The sequence below is a fragment of the Mobula hypostoma genome, chromosome 19 (assembly GCF_963921235.1).
Source record: "Mobula hypostoma chromosome 19, sMobHyp1.1, whole genome shotgun sequence".
Taxonomy (NCBI): Eukaryota; Metazoa; Chordata; class Chondrichthyes; order Myliobatiformes; family Myliobatidae; genus Mobula; species Mobula hypostoma.
In genome coordinates, this window is record NC_086115.1 from 49,514,445 (window position 1) to 49,527,574 (window position 13,130).

General features: G+C 40.4%; 1 protein-coding gene across 5 annotated transcripts in view; it reads left to right on the forward strand.

Annotated features, from left to right (window-relative positions):
- Positions 1-13,130, forward strand: part of ctbp2a (C-terminal binding protein 2a) — a 317,555-nt gene that overhangs the window by 65,547 nt on the left and 238,878 nt on the right. Inside the window, exon 1 of one of the 5 annotated variants that reach the window (XM_063071839.1) lies at positions 6,576-6,736. The exons of the other annotated variants lie outside the window; for them this stretch is intronic. The gene's annotated coding sequence lies outside the window, so the exon portion shown is untranslated. Of the gene's footprint in view, positions 1-6,575; positions 6,737-13,130 lie in introns of those variants that run through there. 5 annotated transcript variants of the gene reach the window in all.

A 13,130-nucleotide genomic window follows, 5' to 3' on the forward strand; every position in this document is an offset into this window, starting at 1 on the left:
ATCTTGGGGTTTCTAATCTGTTATTCACAATGCATCAAACTGAAATTGGTAGGCAATTAGGCATCAACTTATGCAGTAGAGTTCGACAAAACAATTGCACATATCCAGCCATAAGGTCTGAAAGTTCACCTTAAGGTTTTTTAGGGACTTGTATATAAGTACTGTACATATGAAATAGGAGCAGGTTTGGGCCCTGTGACCTTTAATATGATCTGCCATTCAATGGGCTTGTGATGGATCTGATCTTCACACGAATTCCACTTTCCTGTATCCCTCAGCTTCCTGAATTTCCAAAAATCTGTCCATCTTAGTCTTGAATATGACTTGATCATTCTCAACTTTCTGGGTCAGAGAAAATAACACACTACAGCACCATTTGTTCAACCTACTGTTCAATTAACATAACCCTTCCCTCCTCCACAGACAATAACCACCCATTTTTCTTTCATCCATATGCATATCTAAGAGCTTCTTAAAAGTCACTAATATATCAATCTCTACCTCCACCCCAGGCAGTGCATTCCACGCACTTATCACTCTCTATTTAAAAAAAGCTACTTTTGACATCTTCAGTAAATGTTCCTCCATTCACCTTAAAAGGATTTTCCTCTGGTATTAGCCATTGCCACCTTGGGGGAAAAAAACACTGGCTGATCACTTTATTCCTCTTGGAATTTTATACACCTCGATCAAGTGGCCTCTCATCCTCATCCACTCCAAAGAAAAAACCATAGCTCACTCAACCTTTCCTCATAAGATATTTTTTGCTAATCCAGGCAGCATCCTGATAAAACTCCTCTGCACTCTCTCTGAAACTTCCACATCCTTCTTATAATGCGATTACCACAACTGAACACAATACTCCAAGTGTGTTCTAACTGGAGTTTTATAGAGCTGCAACATCACTTCATGGCTCTTGAACTCATTCCCCCAACTGCCAGTCAACGTATACGGCAGCTTTGAAGGATCAATGGACTTGGACCCCAAGATCCCTCTGTTCCTCTACACTGCTAAGAATCCTCTCATTTATCATATATTCTGCCTCAGGTTCGAGCTTGAATAGGTTAGGACTTTATTCCTTGGAATGTAGAAGGTTTAGAGGAGATTTGATAGTATACAAAATTTTGAGGGGTATAGATAGGGTAAGTGCAAGCAGGCTTTTTCCGCTGAGGTTGGCTGGGACAAAACAGGAAGTCATGGGTTAAGGGTGAAAGGTGAAAAGTGTAAGGGGAACATAAGGGATCTTATTCACTCAGAGTGTTGAATGAGCTGCTAGCGAACGTGGTGCGTGCGAGCTCGATTTCAATGTTTATGAGAAGTTTGGATAGGTACATGGATATTAGGGGTATGGAGGGCTGTGGGCCTGGTGCAGGTTAATGGGATTAGGCAGTTTAAATGGCTCAGTACAGTGCAGACTGGATGGGCTGATTGGCCTGTTTCTGTACTGTACTTCTCTATGACTCTAATTTTAGATTCCCCAGAGCAGGAAATATATTAGGATCTGCTCTGTAAAGCCACATTAGAATGTTACATGTTTCAACGGGCCACCTCTTGTTCCTCCGTACTCCAGTGAGAATAGGCCTAGCTTGATCAACTTTTCCTCAAGATCAATGCAAGTTTATATCAGCCATACATATGTATACAGCTAAACGAAACATTGTTCCTCTCGGGCCAAGGTGCAAAACACAGTTTTTAGAGTTACAATCCAGCACACACATTCACAAAGTAAAATTAGAAAAATTTGATACCTACATCCCAGAAATCAACTTAGTGAATCTTCCCTGACCTGCCTTCAACTAGCATTCCTTAGATAAGATAACCCAAACTCTATGTTCCTGATGTAGTCTTCCATCATTTATCATCATCATATCATCATTTATCTGTGGTCTTGGGGTGCAATTTCTCCTTATGATGTCTTTTTTTGTTAATTTGTATGAAAAAATATCAAACGTCCTTGTTTGAGAGTTATTTTTATTAACAAATTCAATATTTTAGGGCCAGCTTGTTAGAGAACATGTTACCTGATTTGAAAGGTTTTTTTTTCTGTCCACTGGCATGCATCCAAGCAGTAATCTGGTGAATGGGTTTCGCATGTTCTTGCACGTACCCATAGAATAAGTAGTGAGCTGCTCTGCAACAAAGGAGTAGGATGGTGGAGGATCTGAATTGGTGTTTTGCATATTATAGGATCAGAAATGATGGAATAATGCACATAAGATGTAGGTCATTGTGTTTCAGGTGACTTTTTGAAAAAGCTTTTTTACACTTTTTCCACAGCTCTTCTAAGTTTTCCTCATTCTGTTCGCAGCATGCATCCATTTCTCTTTTGACTACAACCTAGCTATCTTAATGGATCCATGAAAGAATGGAGAATTGATTTTCAAAATTGATTTTCGAAAATGACTGAAAAAGATGGAACCAATTGTTGAAATGTTGCTGTATTTTTGTGATGTGTAATATAAAAGAGCTAGTGTGTAAAATTACTTTTCTCAGAGTGCCACCGTTTAATAAACACTTGCTCTACAGCCTTTACAATTTTGATTTTTTTGACAAGTACCACAAAGAAACCTTTCGAAAGTGTCTTAGCAGTTTTGCTATTGCAACATTGCAACATCTTATATCTTTTAATGTCTCTTAATATCTCTGCCTCAATCATTAATTCTGCCAATGCTGTACTGAGCTTCACAACTTCACATCTTAAAAAAAACTCCCATTCGCAGCCCTTTAGCATTTAACCTTCATTTTGGTTTTGCTCACAAGAGGTACTTTGCTGTGTTCCAAACCATAATTTGAATTGCCTTTATCAAATTTTCATTTATCTTCAATGGCTGCCTGTGGTCATGAGAAGGCATAGATGCTGTCAAATCCGCAGTCATACCTCTTACTACAGTCAAAGTACGTAACATAATTTTATACATGAATATATTGTTTGGGTGACACTTCAATGTATCAACAAGCTCCAGAGTGAGTTGGACTGTGAGCACCTATTGGGGTGAATGGAGTCATCGTGACCTTATGTTCTATGGAGAAAGCAGTCCAAACATGAGGGTGTGACCAAGTGTCTTTGTACAGAATGTTGCTTATCTCTGAGGTGACCGCTTTGAAAAACCTGAGCCATTGATGACCAGAGAGATCGTAGCAGAAAGGACACATCTGAGAGGAGATTTGATAGAGGTATACAAAATTATGAGGGGCATAGATTGGGTAAATGCGCTAGGCTTTTTCCACTGAGGTTGGGTGGGACTACAACCAGAGGTCCTGGGTTAACAGGGAAGGGTGAAAAATTTATTGAGAACATGAGGGCAAACTTGTTCACTCAGAGGGCAGTGAGTGTGTGGGATGAACTGCCAGCCCAGTTAGAGCATGCAAGCTCAATTTCAATGTCTAAGTGAAGTTTGGGTAGGTATGTGGATGGTAGAGCTATGGAGTAAATCATTGGGAGTAAGCAGTTTAACTGGCTTTGGCATGGACTAGATGGGCTGAAGGGCCTGTTTCTATGCTGTACTCTTATGACTATAAAATTTAAGCTTTTTTATCTTTGGAAATTATATTTTAGCCTTAATTAACATCTTTAATTTAGACAATAAATGCAGTAGCTAATACAATATATAGCTAATGTAAAAGCATCCTGCAGGATAAAGTTGTACAGATACAGAGAAAGTGCAGTGCAAGTAGAAAATAAGATGCAATCTCACAATGAGATATATCGTGTGGTCAGCAGTCCATCTCATCATACGAGGAACTGTTCAATAGTCTTATAACAGTAGTGTCCTTGAGCCTGGTGGTACATGCTTTCAGACATTTGTATCTCCTACCCAGTGTGATGGGGGAGAAGAATGTCTGCCATGGTTGAGGATGTTGATTATGCTGGCTGCTTTACTGAGGCAGTGAGAAGTGTAAACAGTGTCCATGGAGGAGAGGCTGGCTTTAGTGATGCGCTGAGCTACATCCATGACTCCCTGTAGTTTCTTGCAGTCACGAGCAGAACAGTTGCCATAGCAAGCCATGATGTACCTAGGTAGGAAACTCTCTGCTGTTCGTTGGTGAGGATCAGAAGGGACCTCAGCCTCCTGAGGAAGTAGAGTTGCTGGTGAGCTTTCTTGACTGTGGCATCACTGTGGTTGGATGAGGACATGGTAGTGTTCACTCTTACGTGCTTGATGCTTGCATCCTCCTGACATCAGCACCTTTGACACAGAGGACCACGTGCACCAATCCCCTTCCTGAAGTCAATGACCACCTCTTTTGTTTTGCTTACATTGAGTGAAAGGTTGTTATCAAGTCACCATATCACTCGGCTCTCTATCAACTTCCTGTACGCTGACTCATCAGTATTTGAGATGTGGCCCATTATGGTGATATTATCTGAAAATGTGGATGGAACTAGAGCGAAGCCTGGCCACAGAGTCGTGAATGTGCACGGAGTAGGGGATTGAGGATTCAGTCTTGTGGGGCGGTAGATTTGAGGTTAACCATGGCAGGGGTTGCTGCCTACCCTTCCTAATTGCAGACTGCTGGTCAGGAAGTCAAGGATAAAATTGCAAATGGAGGCAGGGAGTCACAGGTCTAGGAGCTTGGAGATGGGTTTGCTTTGAATTATAGGACTGAAGGTGGAGCTATAGTCAATAAACAAAAGTTATTATAGGTCCCTTTGCTGTCGTGATGTTCCTGAGATAAGCGTAAGTCAGGGAGATGCCATCTGCCATCGACCTGTTTTAATGCAAATTGCAGTGGGTCAAGGTGATCTGGAAGACTGGAGTTAATGAATGCCATAACCTGCTCTTGAAGCACTTCCTTTTGGTGGATGTCAGAGCAATCAGCAGTAGTCAATGTTTTTCTTAGGTTCATTCATTGTGTACTGAGTCATATGACATGGGCGAACATGGTCTTTCCGTGACCATGATTTTTCTGCAGGTGGTTTGCCATTACCTTCTCCTGGGCAGTGTCTTTACAAGATGAGTGACCTCAGCCATTATCACTACTCTTCAGAGATTGTCTGCCTGGTGTTAATGGTCACATAACCAGGATTTGTGATATACAACCAGCTGCTCATATGATCATTATGGTCTTTCCATGACCAGGCTTGTTCTCTGCAAATCTGCTCCCATAGCAGATTTGGGGGCTAAACAGGTGCTACACCTTATGCAGGGGTGACCTACAGGCTAACAGAGGGAAGGAACGCCTTACACCTCCTTTGCTAGGTGCTACTCTGCCACCCATTTTCTTCAGTACAGAGATGATAATGGTTTCTTAAATTGAAACCTCAGATTGAAGCAGGAGGACTTTAAAAATATGTGCAAGTATTTGCACCAGCTGATCTGCACTGGGTCTAAAGACACAGCAGGGATATCTCCCCCCTCCCCCCCCCCGCAGGCCAGATGCTTTCAGTGGGTTCACTCTGCAGAAGACTGTTCTTACATCTGTAATCGTGACTAGATTCAGCTGCATTAGAGGCTGTCAGGACAAATGGTGACATTCCAGTCCCCTCTGGTGAACATGCATAAAATGCCTTAAAATAATCAGGAGGGAATGCATTCACACCCCCCTCCCCCCATGTTGCCTGACTGAGCTTGTTTTGCAGTCATTTGTAGCGTGTAGGCCCTGCCACCACTGGAGCTGGTCTGGGACTTGACTTTGGACTGGTATTGCCTCTTGGCATCTCTGGTAGTTTTATGGAGCTCGTACTTTGATTTTTTGTAAAGCTTATGGTCAGTATCATGTGATTTGAACACTGTAGTCCTAGACCTCAGTAGGGAATGTATCGTCCAGCCTGGGAACACCCATATTGGCATCTTTGGTATGGAGTTCACACACACTTGCTGATGAAGTCCATTATGGTGGTGACATACTCATCTAGGCTGGCTGTTGAGTCTTTGAACCTGGACCAGTCTACTGACTCAAGAAGCTCACCTATATCCTCAGACCAGCACTGAATGACTTTCTGTACTGGATCCTTGCGTTTCAGCTTATGTTTGTGTGCAGGGAAGAGTACAACTTGGTGGTTTGATTTACCAAAGTGTGGGTGGGGAAGGGTGTAGGGCTGTTGCCTAGTAGGTGCTCTTGATGTAATATTGCTGAATACTTCAATAATACTACCCTAAGAAGTGAGACAGGAGATATGCAGGTAGTGTTTTGGTAGCACACTCCTGAAGCTGCCCTGGTTGAAGTTGCCAGAAAATGAAAATTTAACAGAAAATGAATGCTTGTTGGCAAATAAATTGGTGCGAGGAAACTTTAGAGTGATACATGAATTATTACAAACAATTTCTGAACTCTTATCTTAGATGTGAGTTTGGATCAAAGTGGAGTTTAAATTTCCATTACTGTGAAACTGTGATCATAAAGTTTTGCAACTAATCATGTGACATAGTTAGTTGACTAAGAAGTTGAACTTTTGTTGTCCTTGACATTAAAAATTAACAAAAAAACTAAGAGTTTTTGTTTGTGTAATTCTAGAACACATTTTATTTGGGTAGGCAAGTGGTTGCAAATGATAATCGCCATAGCAACAGTTGGACCTGAAGACTTGTCAGTCTAGATGGCTTTATCATGTGCCAGTATGGTTTGTTGCTTGGAATTTCATAAGGTTGAGAAGTTCAATAATTCCTTTGTTTTCAGTTTGCTAACTATTAATCTGCATGCATTGCTGGGATGTTGACTTTTGAGGAGATTTCACAGAGCAAAGAAGCAAATGTCTCTTTAATGTGGTTGCACAAGATCAGAACTTTATTCTGAGGTATTTAAATTGATTTATATTCTTAAATACAAAATGACAGTCTTAGTCTCACTGTTTAAATTTTTTTTTGCTTTGAATGGTTCAAAGGTGAAAATTTTAGTTAGATTTTTTGCCTTTACTTGTACGACTTCAAACCTACAGTGTTGGGGATGATCAACTTTCTTGTCTTTTACAGGACCAATGAGAGAGTATAGATTTATCTGTGTATTTGAAGGGTTTCAAAAACTTTACTTCAATTGAATTAATATTCAAAAGAGATGTGTGGAGCAATGCTGCCGGGGTTGGTGGTGGAGGCAGACATGATAAAGACATTGAAGAGGCTTTTGGATAGGCCTTGGAATGTGCAGGAAATAGAAGGATATGAACATTGTGTACACAGACACAGTTCATTTGGTTGGGCATTTGATTACTAATTTAATTACTCTGACACAATATTGTGGGCCTGTTCCTGTGTTATGAGGAGGAGAGCGAGTGGTTCGAGTTGCTTCCCTCGGAGGTGCCACTGGGTCCCAATGCTCTCGGAATTCTGAAACTTTGAATATCGAAATACTGAGATTTATGGATTGGAAGTAGTTCAAATGAACTGTTGTTCATATTGGCCTCTTTCAGTTCTCTGGTTTTGTTGTGTTTTTGCCCAATCTTTCTTGTTGCCAATTGGCAAGCTGGGGTTTGGGGTTTGATGTTCTTGTTGTTTCTCCATCTGGGTGATCTCTTAGTTTTTGTACAAGAGAGGGGTTGGGGAGGGGGCTTGGAGTTTTCAAGTTTTTATTTCTTTTTCTTTTCATGCAGGGGTGGGGTGCATGATTCATGTCTTTCTTTCAGCTACCTCGATGTTTTTTTGTATTTTATGGCTATCTGGAGAAGACAAATCTCAGAGTTGTATTCTGTATACATTCTTTGATAATAAAATCAAAGATCCTTTGATGTTCTGTTCTTATATGGGGTTTGATGGAGATCTTCTATGCATGTATGTAGACCAAGAAGCATTATTTAATAGTGAGTTGTAACATTCTGAGTTATGAAGTTAGCTGTTAATGAAGCATCATCTAATTTGAAAGGAGATACTTTATTTATTTTTTATGATTGTTCTCTGAGTGCTGAAGCTAGCATGCTTACAAACTGAATGAGCTACTGTTCTAGACCCTAGGTTAGCCAGCATCCATTTAAACAGTTCGTTGACTGCATGTAATTAGATTTTTTTTCAACAAAAAAATCAATTGGTTTGATGCCTTAATTCCTTTAAGTAATCTTTTCCTTTGAGGTTTGAAAATATAATTTTGTTATTTTGGAAAATATATTTGTTACTTCCCAGAATGAAATACAGTAATAGGTTGCTGAAAAGTAGGAACCATGTTTCTGTATTGTTACTTAATGGAAGGGGAAAGGGTTAGTTTAAATAGTGATTGAGAAAACTTTCTCAAAAAATTGTCCAGATTTTAAATGGTTTGATTTACACCACTATTTTGCAGAAATATTTCAATTACAGTGTCAGCTTTTTCTCTCATTTATTTTTGGCTTAATTTCCTTAAAACTGAACAAGCCTCATGTAATCTTATTCAAAACTGTTGTACATGCTGGTGTCCTGTTCCTAGTCAACTCAACCAAAGCCAAGATGGTCCCCATGGCTTTGCCCCAATGAGAACCCTTGTCTCATTTCATGACACCACTAGTGACTGGTTTAACAAGTCAAGCATGTGTACTGTACTTGAATTTATTGCTGCTATTTTGCTGGGCTGTGAAGCAGTATAGCATGATATAGATCCTCATTTTATTCTGTTTTCTCCATTTACTGTGTGGTTACTATCTTTACAAGTTGTACTAATGAAAAATAACAAATTACAAATAAAAATTGTTTTTGAATGAAATCCTGTATATTTATGTTGAATGTGATGCTTGTTTTGGCTGATAACTGCATTCCTTCTGTAATATTAACAGTGAACATAGAGAAGTCTTTTTTTCTGGTTATTATAATAATCTGTTAAGAAGTTTTTGCGTTTTATAAGGAGTGCTAGGGAGGCTATGAAGCTTCCTTAAGTATTAGCAATTTGCACGCAATGTGCTGGAGGAGCTCAGCAGGTCAAGCAGCATCTATGGATGGGAACAAACAGTTGCTGTTTCGGGCTGAGACGTTGACTGTTTATTCCCATCCACAGGGGCAGCCTGACCTGCTGAGATCCTCCAGCACATTGTGTACATTGCTCTAGATTTCCTGCATGTGCAATACCTCTTGTGTCTTGTATAAGTTGTAATGCTAACTGTAAACTTGATTTATTTAATGATGTATTAATCTCAATTTTCTTGTAAAAGTTCCTGCAACGTAAACCAGACTTCCCTCTGGGTTAATGTTTTGAGGCTAGGCTTAACTTCCTATCACTTGTAGCTTGCCTCCCATAATTAACCCTTTGTAAATGTTGAGTTTCTGTAAAATTCTGCTCTCTGGTCCTTAACTTCTGTTTAAGTCATTAGCCATATGCTCACTAATGTCGATTGGCGCCTCATAAGGCAACATGTTCTTGTTTCCATACCCCTTCATAACCTCAAACCTCCCTCTTTCTTTTTATCTCTTTCAACTCTACTGTTCTTCCAAGATATCTGTTCTTCCATTTCTGAATCAGAATCATATTTTGTTGTTAAATTTATTAACTTTATGGCAGCAGTACAATATAAATAAATGTAGTGAAAAAAACTGAGTTACTTTAAGTGTATATATGTCTGTTAAGTTAAAAATAAGTAGTACAAGAAAAGAAGAAATAAAAAAGTCGTGAGGTAATATTCACGGATTCAATGTTCATTTAGGAATTGGATGGCAGAGGGGAAGAAGCTGTTCCTGAATCGCTGAGTGTGTGCCTTCAGGCTTCTGTACCTCCTTCCCGACGGTAACAGTGTGAAGAGGTTATGTCCTGGGTGGTGGTGATCCTTAATGATGGATGCAAAATTTTCTTTTGTATTTTTGGCATTGACGTAGACTGTTTCAGTTAGTAATAAAATGATGCTGCAAGCCTAAGGCCTGGTGCACCAGGAGTTTATTGCTTCGAATACAACACAGATTTTGATCATTCATTTGATGGTATCCATTCCTTCCACTGCCAGGGCCCTGAGTTCTAGAATTTCATCCTTATGCTCTTTGTCTCTCTATTTTTCCCGTCTTGGTGTTCAAAAGTTGGAAGTAAATTTATTATCAAAGGACATATATGTCACCATACACAACCCTGAGATTCATTTTTTTGGAAGCATACACAATAAATCCAACACAATAGAATCAGAGAAAGACTTCACCCAACAGGATAGACAAACAACCAAAGACAACAAACTGAGCAAATACAAAGTAAAGCAATAACAAATAAGCAATAAATGTCGAGAACATGAGATGAAGAGTCCTTTGAAAGTGGATCCCTAGTTTGTGGGATCATTTCAGCAATGGGGCAAGTGAAGTTGTGTGAAGTTATCCCCTCTGGTTCAGGAACCTGATGGTTGAAGGGTAACAACTTTTCTTGAACCTGCTGGTGTGGGTCCTTGGGCTCCCCGTACCTCCTTCCTGATGGCAGCAGCAAGAAGAGTGCATGGCCTGGGTGGTGGGGGTTCTTGATGATGGATGCTGCTTTTCTGCAACAGCTCTCCATGTAGATGTGCTTACTGGTGGGGGAGGGCTTTACCCATGATGGACTGGGTTGTATCCACTACTTCTTGTAGGATTTTCCATTCAAGGGCATTGCTGTTTCCATACCAGGTGGTGATAGAACCAGCCGAGAAACTTTCCACCACACATCTGTAGAAGTTTTTCAAAATTTTAGATATCATGCTGAATTTTGCAGACTTCTGATGAAGCAGAGGTGATACCATGCTTTCTTTGTAATGACACTTATAAGCTGGGCCCAGGACAGATCCTCTGACTATTTGACCAAGTTTCTGGCCAAATGTGTCCTTGTCAAACTTAATTTGATAACACGTCTCGCATTAAAAGTATGTGTGTCTGTATTGGGGGGAAGGGGGAATGTCATAATTCTTGCATCTGGTAGGGCAGGTTTTAAAAATACAGTAGATGGAAAGTAGTAGGCCAGAGCATTTCATGAACGTAGGTGATATTTATTATGAGATGCCTGACCTTGAGATAATTAGTTTTCTGTCCTGTATTCCAAGCAGAATCCTTCTGGATTATTCATTACTGCTTTTAATGAGATGGTGTGAGAGGATGTTTCCTTTTTGTGTTATCACATGGATTGTTTATTATAGCAATATAAATATTGATAAATATCCAAACTAAAAATTGAAATAGATTTTTTTATTGAAGAATGATGACTCATTAATTAAAATCCAAATTAATGGTAGTTCAACTAATATTTATGGGTTCCCTAAATGGTTCTGGAGTTGTATATGGTGAATTGAAGAGTAACCGACAAGAATAGATTTATCAAATGACTTTGATGTGTCATGTATTTGTGATTTATCTCTGGAAAGTTTCAGACCCAGAGCGAGGCTTAATTGCCATTCTAAATAATATTCAGACATTTATTTATGTATTTATTTATTTAGAGATCTCGCTCAGAGACAAATTCATCTGGCCCTAAGAACCCACACCGCCCAATGACATCCGCGTGGCCAATTCACTTACTAACCTGTATGCCTTTGGGATATGGGAGGAAACCGGGGCACCCAGAGGAAACCCACACATTCATGGAGAGACCTTGCAAACTCCTCACAGACAATGGCAGGGTCGCTGGTGCTGTAAAGTGTTATGGTAACTGCTACACTACTGCGATTTATCTCTGGAAAGTTTCAGACCCAGAGCGAGGCTTAATTGCCATTCTAAATAATATCCAGGCATTTATTTATGTATTTATTTATTTAGCGATCTTGCTCAGAGACAAACGCATCTGGCCCTAAGAACCCACACTGCCCAGTGACGTGTGTGACCAATTCACTTACTAACCTGTATGCCTTTGGGATATGTGAGGAAACTCACACATTCATGGAGAGACCTTGCAAACTCCTCACAGACAATGGCAGGGTCGCTGGTGCTGTAAAGTGTTATGGTAACTGCTACACTACTGTACCGCCCCACAAATGTAGAGGACAGGACGTCCGGATGTGGAATTGGCGATTTTGAAAGTTTTTCAATCAGTGATTCGTGGTCCGGCAATGTTGTTTTGGCTATGGCATTGCTGTATTTGGAACAACAAGCTCCTGACGAACCAGACCTTCAACATGTGGCATCATTCTGTTATTGATTGTAGCAGACAAGTCAATGCCAGCATGTGGTAAAGTGCAGACCTCATGAATGATATGTCTAGCTAATTTTGGGTGATGGGGTGGAGATACATCTCTACCAAAGGAGGTGTGAGACGCTCCTTCTCTCCACTGGCCTCCATTGGGCAAGGCGTAACACCTCCTTCGCCCCTCCATTCAAGGTCATGTGAAGTCATGGGTGCAGACGGTCGTATGAGCAGCTGGTGCATATCGCAAATCTGGTTATGCAACCATTGATACTAGGCAGAAAATCTCTGAAGAGTATTGATAATGGCTGGAGTCACCCTTCTTGTAAAGATACTGCCAAGAAGAAGGTAATGGCAAACCACTTATGTCAAAAAGTTTGCCAAGAACAATCATGGTCATGGAAAGACCATGATCACCATGTCATACGACATGGCACATAACAAACGAATGAATGAATGAGCTAATTCATGTAATGTGGGCAGCCCTAATTATTTCTTAAACAGTGTGTTGGCTTCTTAAGCCACTGGTCTCTGTAGTGAAGATATGCCTTCAATACTTCTGGATAAATTCTCCAGGAGGACCACAGCCTTGTCATTGAGTTTGGAGGCTTGCTTGCCTCAATGACCAGGTGATCTATGTTGTCTGAAGTCAGGGCTTTATGCTTTGGCTCTTGGTAGGCTCACCTATGCCAAACAGATCAAAGAGTAGAGGACAGACTAAGTGTGGTCCACTGGTGTTTCAGGTTCAGCGGTTCAACTCAGGGCTAACAACCTGAACTGGAAAAAGCAAAATTGCTATGGAAACAGCAGTGAAGAATCCTTCTACATCTGAGTGTGACAGTATTCCTGGGTCTCCACCTGGGACTTGCATGATTGACAGTAGTGAAAATGGAGAGGAAGCTACTGACATGATGAAGGAAACCCTGAACACTACCAGAGATGGAGGACCTTCATAGCTGCCCTAAACACCAGCAGCATAATGGGCAGTAATTAAGTAACTGCTGGCTAAATGGATCCAAGAATTTTGACCAAGCGATAATGAAAGAACAGATATTCAAATGAAGATACTGTATGATCTGTAGTTCGTGCTGTTTCCTTGCTCCTCCTGCTCTTAGTTCTCCATCAGAAAGGAAGATCTGGTTTAGGCGATGCCTCTAGCTAAACCTTGGCGATGTTGGTGGATT